We start from the raw sequence: 13,816 nt of genomic DNA, 5'->3' as shown, positions 1-13,816 counted from the left end.
TCACTGTTCTCTAGTTAATGTCCAGTTTCCCATCCACATGAGACAACCAAAAAGACGTGGCTTGGGTTGGGTGCGCCTAAGTCCTCCAGTTCACATCTTTGCTCTCTAACACATTAAAGAGATCTTGCGCAGTCCATCTGCCTCGGGCAATACATTATTTGATCTCTTGATTGTGACTTCCATGGATATTGGTGGTGGACTGAGGTAAAATAAACTTTTTGATAACTTCAATCTTTTCTCCATTCATTGTGTTGTTGCTTATTAATCCATTCATTGTGTTGTTGCTTATTAATCCAAAATTTTACTTGCATGTGATATTATAAAGGCTGTTCACTCTTGTCTGCTCACTATTGAGAGTTGCAGCCTAGGAAACCCTATGGGGAAGTTTTCCGTTGCTATGTAGGGGGAGGATGAGTCTGAATTGACTTTCTAGCACACGCATCATCGACAACCACAACAGTGTAGATTCAGACAGTGACTAACAATGTCAACCACAAGAATAATTCTTTGGTATTGCGCCTACGCAAAAGGAGGAATGCTATCACTGACTGAATCAGGGAAGTAACAGGCATTCATAGAAGTGAATAAAGCCTTGGAATTTAGAATGCCATTTTGATTTTCAGTTTGAGCTACCCAGCGCTCAGATCTCCAACAGGGAGTGCACATTTAAATCTCCAGATCACAGGAGAGAGACAGATCCTAGCATCAATTGAACTTAAACGTCATGGATGTCATGGGTAAGAGAAGAGAGTACAGGTGTGGAAGAATGAGGGCTGAAACAGTAACCCGACACTCTCCTGGCACTGTGCCCTTTAGCTTCATCATCGCATGCAATCCCTTAATGTGATTCTCTTTCAGATTAAGAAACAAAACCAACCAAACGAACGCAGAGACCTAGGAAAAGAGGTTCTTGCCTTCAGAATGTAATTGGGTGTACTAAAGATCTGAACCCTGATGTGCAAAGGCTATGGTCTGAACGGTGATGCCGCAGCGGGAAGTGTGATCAATGTGGGGGCCAACTACTAAGTCCAGATCACTCAAAAAGGAAATATAGAAAATATAACTGGAATCATGATCCACCTTTCTGACCATGGCACAAAATACATTGTAATGCAGTCTGACCGGATCCTTAGGAAGTCTAAGTAGCTGTATGGATTCAGTCATTTGGGTCTTCAGAGATTTACCTTAAACATTGGACAAAAGCCAAATCCATGATTACCATTGTTTGAAAATAACCCTCAATTAGTTGTATGTGTGTGCTGGAGGGGGGCAGGGAATAGAACTGCAGTCATTCCGCATGAATGATGGACAGGTGTTGGTGAGCTAGCAAGAACTGTCAATTAAGAAAGGAGCGCATCGGCATGAACACACCCCACCACCCAGAGAGAAAGCGAACCCTACATTAGCATGAGGACAGCTCCACCGACAGTTCAAGACTTGCCCACAGCCTGGCGCGTCCTCAGAGCGAAAAGGAAGAAAGATAGAAACCAGGGTCTCATTATGGGAGAAAGGTATTGGTCTAGAAGGCTGAATGCCTTGAAGAGATGGATCCAACATATCTACAAGTTGGAAATGAGGTTTTTGAGATAAAAAAGATACTGAGATGAACCATGAAAGGGATCTCTTTGCTTCGGAGTAAAGTAGACATGATCTGTTATCATGTAGTTCACCTTCTAACCAAAATGAGTCATAGAAAAACAGAAAGACATATCTCTTGAGCAATCATAGTTTGTAATCTACTGTGGCTGTAGCCTTGCCTTATGGGAACGTGAAGAGACAAGGAAATCTACCTCTTGTTTATTTCTTCCAGATGCATTATTTGAATTTCAAACCCTGACCCATCTCATCAGCTATGTAAACTAGGTCTAGATCGTTAGCTAAGCATCAGTTTGGACACATGTGAAAGGGGTCATGATAAATTCTACTTTATATGTTTGCTTTTACATGGATGAAGGAAGATCATTCAAGACATCTGCTGTGCACCATGACACATCATAAGCTATGAAGCAGAACAGGTTCCAACAGAACTTCCAGACTCACAAGGACTAGGAATAAAGGCCTGATCATCTACTTCTAACACGGGCCAACAAAGCCTCATGGATCACCACAGTCTGATCCATACCCACCCATGGGGATGGGTGCAGGATCAGGAAACCATCGGTCCTGTGTCAATGGAGACCCTACGAGTGGCGGGGACACCTTACAACCACAGCATTGTTCATCAGACCTGGGTTCTGATTTCTAGGACATATGACCAAGTGGAAAGAAAGATAAAGCCCACATCAAGTTTAGGAAGTGGAAAGGGGCTGTAGGTGATCTCTGGGTGCACAAGGAATAAGGAGAATCCAACTCCACCTAAAGCCAAGGTCAATTGCCATGGCAGAAGTGACATCAGATATGCGTCCCTGCTCCATCCCGATACTGACACTAATCATCTCTTCCACTGCCCTCTACTTCTCTGCTGAGGGTGAGAAGTCATTGCAAAGGCCACTCAGAACTCAGACAACACTCACAAGTCTGGAAATTTATTAGGGAAGCTAGCCAGTGACACAATGTTATGGATGACATACTTCTGTCCAACGTGTCTCTTCTCAGCCATGCTGGCAGGCATGTCTCTCTGGTCCATGGCCTCTCACTCACATGGTTGGTCCCTTGGCTTCTTCCCCTGGGGACCAAGTGTCCCTCTACACTGAGTGACCACACCCTTCCCACTCTGCCTCTTGATCTGGATAATAAAATTAGCCAGGGATTGTGAGTCTACCTCGCAGTCATTGAATTCACTCACTCCCAGAAGTTAGACCCCTCTGGCAGGATTCAATGAAAGAGTGGAGGGAATTCACCTGTGATTTGATCAGAAAAATAATTGGGAAGTTTTGCTAATTAAACCTTGCTCTCATCTCAGTATTTGGTAAATTATTTTATCCCTTCCTTAGGAAAGAGAGCAAGTTTTCCTTGCCAGTGCTCTGTAAAAGCAGTCCCCTTGGGATCTCTGATCCTAGTGATGATCTCTGAGATTCCTCTTTCAGTAATGCTGTCCTGTATTTCTGAACCATCCTAATTGAGACCATATTTTTAATCTTGGAGAGCAGCCTGATCATTTTTTCCTTAGCTTGAATCTATCTGAATCAAATGGCAGCTACTATACCTTTTGTGTAAAGAGCATTTCTCCACAAATTTGACTTTCTTAAAACAACTTGATAGCATCTCTCCAGTCTGAGATTTTCAACAATTATGTTTATTTCAGCTCTGCCTACTTTGATGTGCTAATTGACAGAATGATCGTTACTGGAGCCCTGGTGGTGTAGAAATGTCAGAGGTTCAAACCCACAGGCCACTGTGTGGGAGAAGGATGTGCTCAACCTGCTTTCGAAAGATTTGCAGCATTGGAAGCCCTAAAAATAGATTTTTTTAATAAAATGCTATACATTAAAATAGATTTTGTTTCATTTTATTTTTCTTATCACGGCTTTATAGTGTCATGTTTCTGATTACCCTTTTTACAGACCTCAACCCTGACGTGTTGGTGCAGTCGCTCATGTGACCCATTACTCTGAAGTGTAAGACTTCAATTAAAGGTAAGATGTAGCTCCACAATTACATTTAATTACATCGAGTGCTATCGGGCTTATTACCGTAATTTAAAAACACAAGGTTAAAATTAAAATTAGGCTAGTAAACCCCAAAGGTAAAGAAGAATACGTTTGTAGGGTTCACAATGCTGGGTGTTCCTTTCCCTTGTTTAAGGCTGGCTCAATGGGTCTCATCATGTAAAATAATCTTTGTGCATTATGGGTGATGTAAGTGATTTCCTAAGGCGATTTAAAGTAGATTTGATTGGGACCTGATTTCTGAGTTTAGGCTCAATAGCTCATTTCTTATTCTTCCTGCCTGAATAAAATTTGCCTCTATGATCATTTCAGGTCTTCAGTGTAGAGAGTCAGCCAGCAGGCTGCCAACTGCACAGTCTGCAGCTTGTAACCACTAACTAGTCCTTGTAACCACTAACTAGTCCTTGTAACCACTAACTAGTCCTCGGGATGAAGATGAGATTTCCTATCCCCTTAAAGATTCCTAGTCTTGGAAACCCGAAGGCGCCATCCTACCTTGTTCCATCGGGTGCGTGTGTCGCAGTGGGTTCAGTAGCAGTGAGGTTGTTTTGTTTAGTTTATATCGATGGGACCTGGAAGGGAGGCCCATCCCTGAATCAATCTGCTCCTTCTCTGCACTTAGAGACCTGTGCCTCTTATTCTGGCAACAACCTTGCTTTCTTCCTTTCCTTCCCGCTCTCCCTTCGTTCCTGGTTTGTATTAGGCTTGCAGAGCTAGTCTGAGATCCACTGGGGCAGAGCCTTACACCCCGGACCATTGGCCAGTCTTCATTTCAGGAGAGAGAGCATGGGCTCTATGCCCCTCAGGGATTTCTTACCTGATTCTTTGCAAGGAGCCCCATCTGTTCTGCTCTTGGCAATGGTCACTTTGCAATGGTGACTTGCTGCACTATCACTGACTTGCTTCCCCCTTCAGTTACCGCCAACAGATAAACCCGGTTTGGTCTTTGAGTTGTGATAAGCCTATGGCTTGTGTCTTATCCAAGATACCATTTTCCTACCTCTCTTTCCTCTTTGGGTACCTTCAGGAAAAACCTTACTGCTAAACACATGCATAAAATAGATGTATATTCTGAATAACTGAAACCTTTATTTTAAAAAGTTTTGTAGTAATGAAGACACTGGCTTAGGTTCTAACCCTAACTTCAGGTTCCAACTTCACCACTAATTAGTTTTATGATTCAGACAAGAAACCCCAGTCATCTCCACTTCCAGGCCATTATGTGTCAGAGTATGAAATGTCATCATGCACAGGAATGATTAGGGTTGCATGCTTTATTGTCAGCCTCAATAAAGATTACCTACCCTTTCCTCATTTTAAGCTACAATGAAAGGCAGGAGATAATTCCATTTTCCATGGGACCAAAGTATCTTTAATCAATATGGTTTTCTTCCTGGAACAGAATACAATGCTTTCTAAATGTCAATGTTTTCTAAATATCTAATTGGATAACTCAAAAAAAAAGAAAAGGAATTCAAGAAGTTCATGGTTTCCAATCCCACAAACTTTCCCACTCTCCACAAACTTTTGCAGTCCACTCTTCTTAGTTTTAAAATCTGATAAATTAGCCACCTACTGATTTAAAAATGCAATGATAGATCCACAAGATCTTTTGCCTTTCAAAGGGAGTAAAATGGTACCACTCAAGAACAAGGAAAGGAAGGTTTAGGCAGAGATAAGTTACATATGTCTTGGCACTGGCAAGTGCAGATTATCAATTTCACTTTCACTATTGTCTGAGCATGTGTATTTAAACATACATGTCAATTTATATATCTGTCCTTCAAATCTCCAAGCTCACTGCCATCAAGGTGATGTGGACTCATAGTGACCCTATAAAAGAGGGAAGATCTGCCTCTGGGGTTTCCTGAGACTGTAACTCTTTATAGGAATAGAAAGCCTGGTCTTCCTCCCATGGACGAGATAGTAGTTTCTAACTGCTGACTGTGAGGCTCCACTGCCTAATGGAGGATAACCACTCTGTCAGCAGGGCTCGCTAATAGAAGGAGATGGTAAACCTACCTCCCAAAGCTGTTGGGAGTCATTGAAGTGATTTATACAGTGACCCTGGTAAGAAGAAGAAAGTTAAATGCTGGATTACTGGCATCTGTCATTCTGTCTCTGTTTTTAGTCAAAGTATCTCCCATGAGATAATTTAATAATTTTTGTTAATGAGCTATAATTCTCTCTACTGGATCCATGCATAGTGGGTTTAGTCCCTCTTTCTCCTTCTTTGCTTTCCTCCCTTCTTTTCTTGCATTTTCCCTTTTATGTCTAATGAAGAATTTGCTAACCTTTCTCCCAGATCTGACCATATCTTAACTATATGAAAAAATAATATTTGACATAGCACATTCTTCCTAAATTACCATTGTCACCCGCATGGAGGTATTCTCAATATCCACAGTCCATCTGGGGGTGATCATTAACTACTCTTCTAGAATTTTTCCTGATTTTGAGATAAATTTTCTTCCGTTAAGTTTGCTTTTTCCTTCTAAATAGAGGCAACATTGTTCATGTTGTCACCTTTATCCCATAGTTCCATTTGGCTTGGCCACTTAAGTTTGCCAATTGATATGACTTGAGATACAGTTCTCCTATTTGTCCTGAGTCAGCAGAAATATCGAGACGATCTTACCACTTTACTTCATTTCCCATTTTCTGTTATTTGGTTTATCATCTCCAGATTGGAGACTTTTATCCTGGGGAGAAAAATCATCTTCACTTTATCATTTGTTGGCCTTAGGCCATGTGTTTAAGGCACCGAAGTTGTTTAGGATTCACTCTTCTTCTTCCTGCAGGCTTAGTGAAATCCAGCCTTTTTACCTCTCAGTCGTCCTCTTTGAAGGCTCCGATCACTCTGGGTGTTCCGTGCTCCTGAGAGTGAACTCAGAGCATCATGGGCAGCAAAGGGCTCCTGTGCGTTGACCTTGCGTGTGGACTTCTTTTCCTCTTGGTGATCTCCTTTATCAACCCAGCCACATGACGGAACACCCTCTGGACCACTCGGTCTTTCTCAGAGACCACCTCTCCTTTCCCTCACTTTCATATGTTTACTTAAAATGTATTAAAAAAATTTTTTTCTCTTGAGAATTACAACATCTTTTGATCAACTGAATATGACATCATGTCTTCTTGGATAGTCCCCCAATTACATGGATAAAGTCCTCTGGGAGCCATACATATTCATGGTGATTTTGCTCATATCTGTTACTCACACTGGAATGTAACTCCCTGAGGGTAGAGGCCAGAGCATTCTCGTTAGCATCGTTAGCCAAACTACTGGAGCAAGGCCGAGCTTGTTAAAGTTTTTCAATAAGGCTTCATTGGATAGTTGTTGAATAAATATTGGCTTTGAGGATTCGCTTCACCGGGCAAAGTTCAAGAGTTTGACTATTCTGAACATTGACAAAGGACCGAGAGCACAACACAATAAGTATTTTCCTTGGTAGGCACCAGAGGAGAGTTCAGCCTCCGGACAGCCTGAATTGTTTTCATTTTTTTCACGCTTCCTCTACTAACCCTCTATTTTCATAACCTTCTGCTCTCAAAACATCTTCAAAGTAGGGTGTTATTCCATATACATATTCATTTTTCAACTTATGAATCATTTATTTCTAACCAAACTCAAAGAGCAATACAGAAAGCTCATTCTCAGCTCGTGCCCATTGTCCGAACTTCTCAGTGGACCAGATGAATGAAGATCCGGTAACACCATTCCCAACCTGGTTCTATGGACATGGATCACACAGAACCTGGTCTCACTGGAGAACAATGATGAGGAAGATGAGGCTTTCTACTCCTGTAGAGAGTTTCGGCCTCAGAAATCCAAATGGGTGGTTTGATCCTGCCCTAGAGGGTTGCTATGTGTCAGAATTGACTCCATGGTTGTGAGTTTGTTTGAGCATTAAAGAAGAACAGGAATTTCTCTCATTGGTTGAGCCCTTGTGGTATAGTGGTGAAGCCTTGAGTTGTGATCCGCATGGCCAGCAATTCGAAACCATTAGAAGCTCAACAGGAGGAAGACTGGGATGTAAAAGACTTAGGACTGGGTGAGGTGGAAAGTCAGTGAATCATCTTGACTGGGCTCTTGAAGTTGTTGAAGGCATATAGCTGGCAGCTGGTAAGCCATTGGGTGGATCTTCAAACCATATAGCCTGGGTACAAATTGGTTGGCAGGTCTCTTGGGTTGGTACTTGGCATGGGGTGGGGGGTGCACCATAAAGAGCATGTGAGGAAAGCCAGTGCCAAAGTAGGCATCATCTGTGTGGTGATGTCTGGATGACGAGTGTGTGCATGTCCATGCACTTGGGCCAGTAGAGTTTCACCAAAGGCTCACCTGGGATGTCCAACAGGTCAATGGGAAACATTGGCTTGTTCTCACAGTACACACGGGGACAATAGCCAAAGTCTCCCTGCTGGTCCTTTTCCAACATCTGGGTGATGCCAGGGTTGGTGAGGATGTTGCGAGCATGGATCAGTCCATACAGCATCTCAGCCACCTGCTCAATCAGGTCACTCTGGTTGGGGTGTCTTCCAGCTCTTCATCAGGCGCTAGGTCATGATCATGTCTAGAGCCTGTCGATAGTGGGGGACCTGTTCATAGAGTCCTATGAGGCTGAACTTACCTTGGATGTAGTATTCACCCCCTTCACAGAAGAATTCATTGCCACAAGATTCAAGCAGAGATCATTCAGTATTCAGACAGTGCTGCATATTATGAGGCGTGATTTGGCTCCTACTTGCATTCTCTCCCTACTCTTCCCTCACTGGTCACCAGGGATATGTCACAGGAGCATTCTCCCTCTCTAGAGATGGCCCGGGATGCTGTTTTCTCTGCCTGATAGGACTCCCGGGAACCCTGGTGGTGTCATGCGGTAGGAGTTCGACTGCTAACCACATTGGCAGCTCTTGAAAACCACTAGCCTCTTCAGGGGAAGGAGTCAAGATGCACAGCCTCAGCAACCCACAGGGGCATTCTAGGCTGTCCTACAAGGTCACCATGAGTCAGCATTGACTTGATAGAATGGTGGTGAGTTTTGGCGAGACATGACTTCTGCTCCCTTGTTTATATCTGTTCTCAGTTAAATATATTTTGAATTCAATGCTTCATTCACATTCTCTCCTCTATGCACACCTGACCTCTCTGCTCCAGCTGTTTCTTATAAATAATCTCAGTGAACTTCCCATTAGATCAATAAATTTAAAAAATGCTTTATTGTGATCCTCACCAAAACCCACTGTCATCAAGGTAGATTTCAAAAATCATAATCTTTATGGAAGCAAACTGCCAATCTCTCTCCCCTGGAGAGGCTGATGGGTTTGAATAGCAGACCTTAGAGATAGCAGTGGAGTGCTTAGCCACTCTAACACCTGGACATCTTTCTATTGTCACAGCATCCATGAAATATGCAAACCTAGAACTCTGCATGACACACAGATGCCCAATAAATGGCGTCTAGTGTTTTTGTTTTTGTCAGTTAAGAGCATCCTTACTAAAGTCGATCTGACCTTCTTAGGAGTGATACTACTTTTTTGTATTTAAGATTATTTTTTCTATTATTATCCATGTGCTCCTCACGTTCTAAATGACAGGCCAGCAGAACATTACATGCTCTTTATTAAGCTCTCCCCTATTGAAGTACCAATGTATCTGTTGTGTGTGTATAATATATGATGTATATACTATATAGTTATATAGTACTATGTTTAGATATATTTAAATACAGCTAGGCAAAACAAGTTATTTTGACGTCAGCCCTGACTCCTGGTGCCCTCCAGCTCAACAGAATAGAGCCCTGCTCCAGAAGATCGACGATGATTGGGTTTTTTGGAAATTGATCACCAGGCATTTATTCCTAGGTGTCTGTGGATGGACTTGAGCCAGCTTTCTGTTAACACCAAAGAACACTAATACCCATGTACACCTCTGAGATGCCACCATTATTTATAGATTTCTTGCTTTTAAGTGGATGGTTTGGAAGAATTCTAAATGGGAATCCAAAAGGCCCAGATTTTACATATTTATCCAGCTGGATCATGTGGGGGAACGTTTCTTCACCTGTCTCTAAAAGAGTTCGAAACGTCAAGGGCTATGCACATATGTTGATTCACTCAGCAGCTCCAATGTCCACCTTCACCTCCCTGCTTACTCATCCCACACAGAGCCTGGAGCACAATCTCTGAGAGCAGCCCGTGCCTACCGCCTAGAGTTCGTTTGTAAGCTGAAACTTACAGGTGGTCTATGGGGACTCCAACCCCCCTTGTTCAATGGATTTCTATTTTCCAAGTCAAAACAAGAGGGGGGGATTCCCTCTTCCCTGATAATCCTCAGACTTCTACTCACAACTTCATATCAGATAGTCCCCACATATTTACCTCAAATACTTCTCCGAAGTAGTCTGTATTGAGATTTCTGGTCAGTGTCCTTGAAGGACGAAGGGTAAAGGTGACATTTGTCCCCACCTCAGGTATATTGATCCCTAGAGGAAAGCACAGAGATTTCCATCCTGGCTTTTATCGATCCAGAGGCACGCCTATTTCCTTGGGGGGAGGGTTGGGGGTGCACAGCATGGTCAGGAGTTTTTCCTTTTGGGAAAAAGAACTGTGTTCCACTTTACCCAGAATGTGGGGGAAGATATTGGTTTCTTTCATCAAGCCGGTGTCACAGAGGTGCTGTGAAGATTAATGAGGTAATGTTTATGACGAGCTGTCCTCTGCTTGGAGCAAAATGAGAGAGAGACCGATTGAGATTTTAAAAAAAGCAACTCAACAAAAACCTTTCATTTCTGGGCAAACCTATTCTGATCTGCTCTTTCGTACTCATTTTCAGGCCTGGGATTCTTGAAAGCCATGCTCACGGCTTGCAATTCACCAGAGTTTGTTCTGTAGTTCTTATTTCTAATTTTAGACGTGCACTCACCTACTGCTGCACCGATAATGGGGGTGGTCAAAGACAGGGGGTGTCTTGGGAACTATAAGGTCAGCCTGCAGAGCAGGAAATATTAGTAGCTATGAGGAAACAAACAAATGAACAACCAACCAACAAACAAATAAAAACAAAAACATTGTCTTGAAGTCCATGACAACTCACCCACCTGTAGGACCGAGCTTACCATTGGCGGGACTGACTGCCTCATCTCTCTCCAGCAGTGGTGGGATTCAGTCTTTCATTCAGCCTCCCAGTGCTTAGCCACTGCACCACCAGGGTTCCCCTAGCGACTGCCCCCAGGAATAAATCATTTCTAACATTTATTTTCTCCTAATCATTTTTAAAATATGTCTAGGAAATGCAATGAGGGAATCTTCTAGAACCTTTCCATAGCTTTGTAGAAATCTCACTTTCACTCTTAAGTTTTTCTACTGAACTCCATGAATCTTCCCACTGTTCTCAAATTAAATTTAGTGGGCACATACGTTGCGTAATGTATTGTGATTGCATACCACGACAGCTAAAACTGTTCACAAAAGGCTGTTCCGTCTCTTGGAATGGCTGCCCTGCAGGGATACTCCATGGAGAATTAGTTAGAGTTTGCATATGCTCCAGCAGCATGCACATGTCCCTGGGATCATCCTGGTGTTCCAATAAGGAAACATTCCAGAGAATGTTTCAGCCCCAAAGGCAAATGCTCTCAGCAGGCTTCAGTCCTCAACGCTGAGCCACGAGTAGCTTTCTGTGCCCTCTGCCGCCCATGCAGCGTATTTGTCCTACCCAATTTACACGGCTACAAACATAATCACCACCACCACGAAGCTATCAAAAGAGATTGTGGTCTTTTACACAAAATATTTCAACATCGCTGGACTAAAAATTCTGTTGTTAGCCAAGAATTCCATTACACTAATGCTGTTAATGCTGAAACAAACACACATGTACAATTTAGCTTGATGAATAAGCTTTCCAGATAAGAATGTCATATGTACCTACTATAGAATGATATTTTTTAAAAGTTCCTAAAATAGTGTCTGAGAAAGAAAAGATCGAAAAGCTCTCCTTAGGAAATGTAGAAAGTAATTTTGCATGTCAAAATCATGTATGCATGTTTGCTTTGCATGTGTTGATGCTATGGTTTCAAAACTAATGTCACTTTACTAATGGCTATCAAAGAGAAAGATGAGAAAAATACTGGTGCAAAATGGGCAATGTGAAAATCACACAACTATAACCAGGTGAGAAGAAATTTCTCTCGCTGCAAAGGGGGATGGAAGTTACTTCCCTTTGGAAGTGAAGAAGGAACTTTTTACAAAAGCATCATTTGAGCTGGACTTTGGGCGATGTATGGATCTCCGTAGGGTAAGTGCAAAAGGGCACGACAGGCAACGTGGACAACAAGAGTAAAGGTGCAGAGACAAGACATGCCTGCATATGAAAACTCCTCTGGAGAAATATAAACAGCAAGGAAGGACACGTGACGATAAGGTCAGAAGGCTATTGAATTTGCCTATTCAACTTATGACACAATCCCTTACCTGTGAATTGTGTATTTAAAATCACAATTTCATGAGATTGATGTAAACAGTAGAAGTGTTAGAGGAGTTAAAGCATATTGATTTCCTGGTGGCTGTTGTTATTAGCAAATGCCATTGAGTCCATTCCAAATCACAGTGAGCCTCTCTACAACACAAGGAAACACTGCTCAACCCGGTGGTGTCCTCACAATTGTCCTTATGTTTGAACCTACTGGGCAAGTACAGGGAGAGGATGAAGCCACTGTGTCAATCCATCTTGCCACTTGCCTTCCTTTTTTGCTGTTGTTCCTCTTCTACTTTATCAAGCATACTGTCCTTCAATGGGCACTGGTCTCTCCTGACCACATGTCAAAAATATGTGAGAAGTGACCCATTCTTGCCTCAAAGGCACATCCTAACTCTATTCCTTTCAACACCAATATCTTTGTTGTTGTTGTTGTTTGGCAATCATGGGGCTTCAATAACCTTTACCAGCACTGTAATGCATTGATGATTCTATACTCTTCCTTATTCAATGCCAAACTTTCACTTGCACATCTGGTTATTGAAAATACCCTGGATTGGCTTAGGGGCACCATAGTCCTTATGATAACATCCTGACTTTTCCACACTCTGAAGAGGTCATGTGCAGCAGATTTACGCAAAGCAATGCATCCATTGATCTCTTTGATGATTGCATTCATTAGTATTGATTGTAGATTGAAGCAAGATGAAAATCCTTGAAAGCTTCAATCTTTTCTCCATTTATCATGAGGTTGCCTATTGGTCCAGTGTTGAGAAGGTTTGTTTCCTTTACATTGAGGACACGTAGTGATATAGTGGTTCCGAGTTGGGCTGCAATCTGCCAGGTCCGCAGTTCCAAACCACCAGCTGCTCTGGGAGAGAAAGATGGGATTTTCTCCTCCCATATACAGTTCACAGTCTCATAAATCCACAGGGGAAGTCCCATCCTGTCCCAAAGCGTTACTATGAGTTGGTAGCAACTCCGTGACAGTGAGACTGAGGATGTAATCCATACTGAAGGCCGTGCTCTTTGATCTTCCTCAGCAAGTGTTTCAGGTCCTCCTCACTTTCAGCAAGCAAGGTGTGTCTCTGCATATAGAAAGTTGTTAATAAGCCTTCTTCCAATCCTTCTGCCACATTCCTCTTCCTATTATCCAGGATCCCTGATTATTTTCTCAGCAAACAGGTTGAATATCTATGGTCAGAGCATAGCCTCCTGATGCACACTTCCCTGATTTTAAATCATGCACTGTCCCCTTGTTCTGTTCCCAGAACTACTTCGTTTTACATGCGCAGGTTCTGCATGAGCACAATGCAATACTTTGGAATCCCCATTGTTTGCAAGGTGAACCATAGTTTGCTATGATCTACACAGTCGAATGCCTTAGCATGGGTAATAAAACACAAGTAAGCATCTTTACGCTCTTCTCTGCTTTCAACCAAGATCCATCCATCCATCTCCATCTCCATCAACAATGATATCCCTTGTTCCAAGTCCTGTTCTGAATTTGGCCTCAAAGTCTTGCAGCTCCCTGTCGAAATAATGCTGCAACTGTTGCTGGATGATATTCAGCCAAATCCTATTTCCATCTAATATTAATGATATTGTTCTGTAATTTTAACATTCTGGTGGGCCATCTTTCTTTGGGATGGGAACAAATATGAATCTCTTCCAGTCAGTTGACCAAGTAGCTCTCTTCCAAATTTCCTGGTATAGAAGAGTGATTGCTTTCAGT

General features: G+C 42.5%; 1 pseudogene; it reads right to left on the bottom strand.

Annotated features, from left to right (window-relative positions):
* Positions 1–7,673: 7,673 nt before the first annotated feature.
* Positions 7,674–8,291, bottom strand: LOC142461603 (casein kinase II subunit beta-like; annotated as a pseudogene).
* Between the last annotated feature and the right edge of the window lie 5,525 nt (positions 8,292–13,816).

Source organism: Tenrec ecaudatus, chromosome 11 (genome assembly GCF_050624435.1).
Source record: "Tenrec ecaudatus isolate mTenEca1 chromosome 11, mTenEca1.hap1, whole genome shotgun sequence".
NCBI classification, from domain to species: domain Eukaryota; kingdom Metazoa; phylum Chordata; class Mammalia; order Afrosoricida; family Tenrecidae; genus Tenrec; species Tenrec ecaudatus.
Note: the sequence above shows the minus strand (reverse complement) of the source record. Positions and strands in the feature narration are given on the sequence as shown.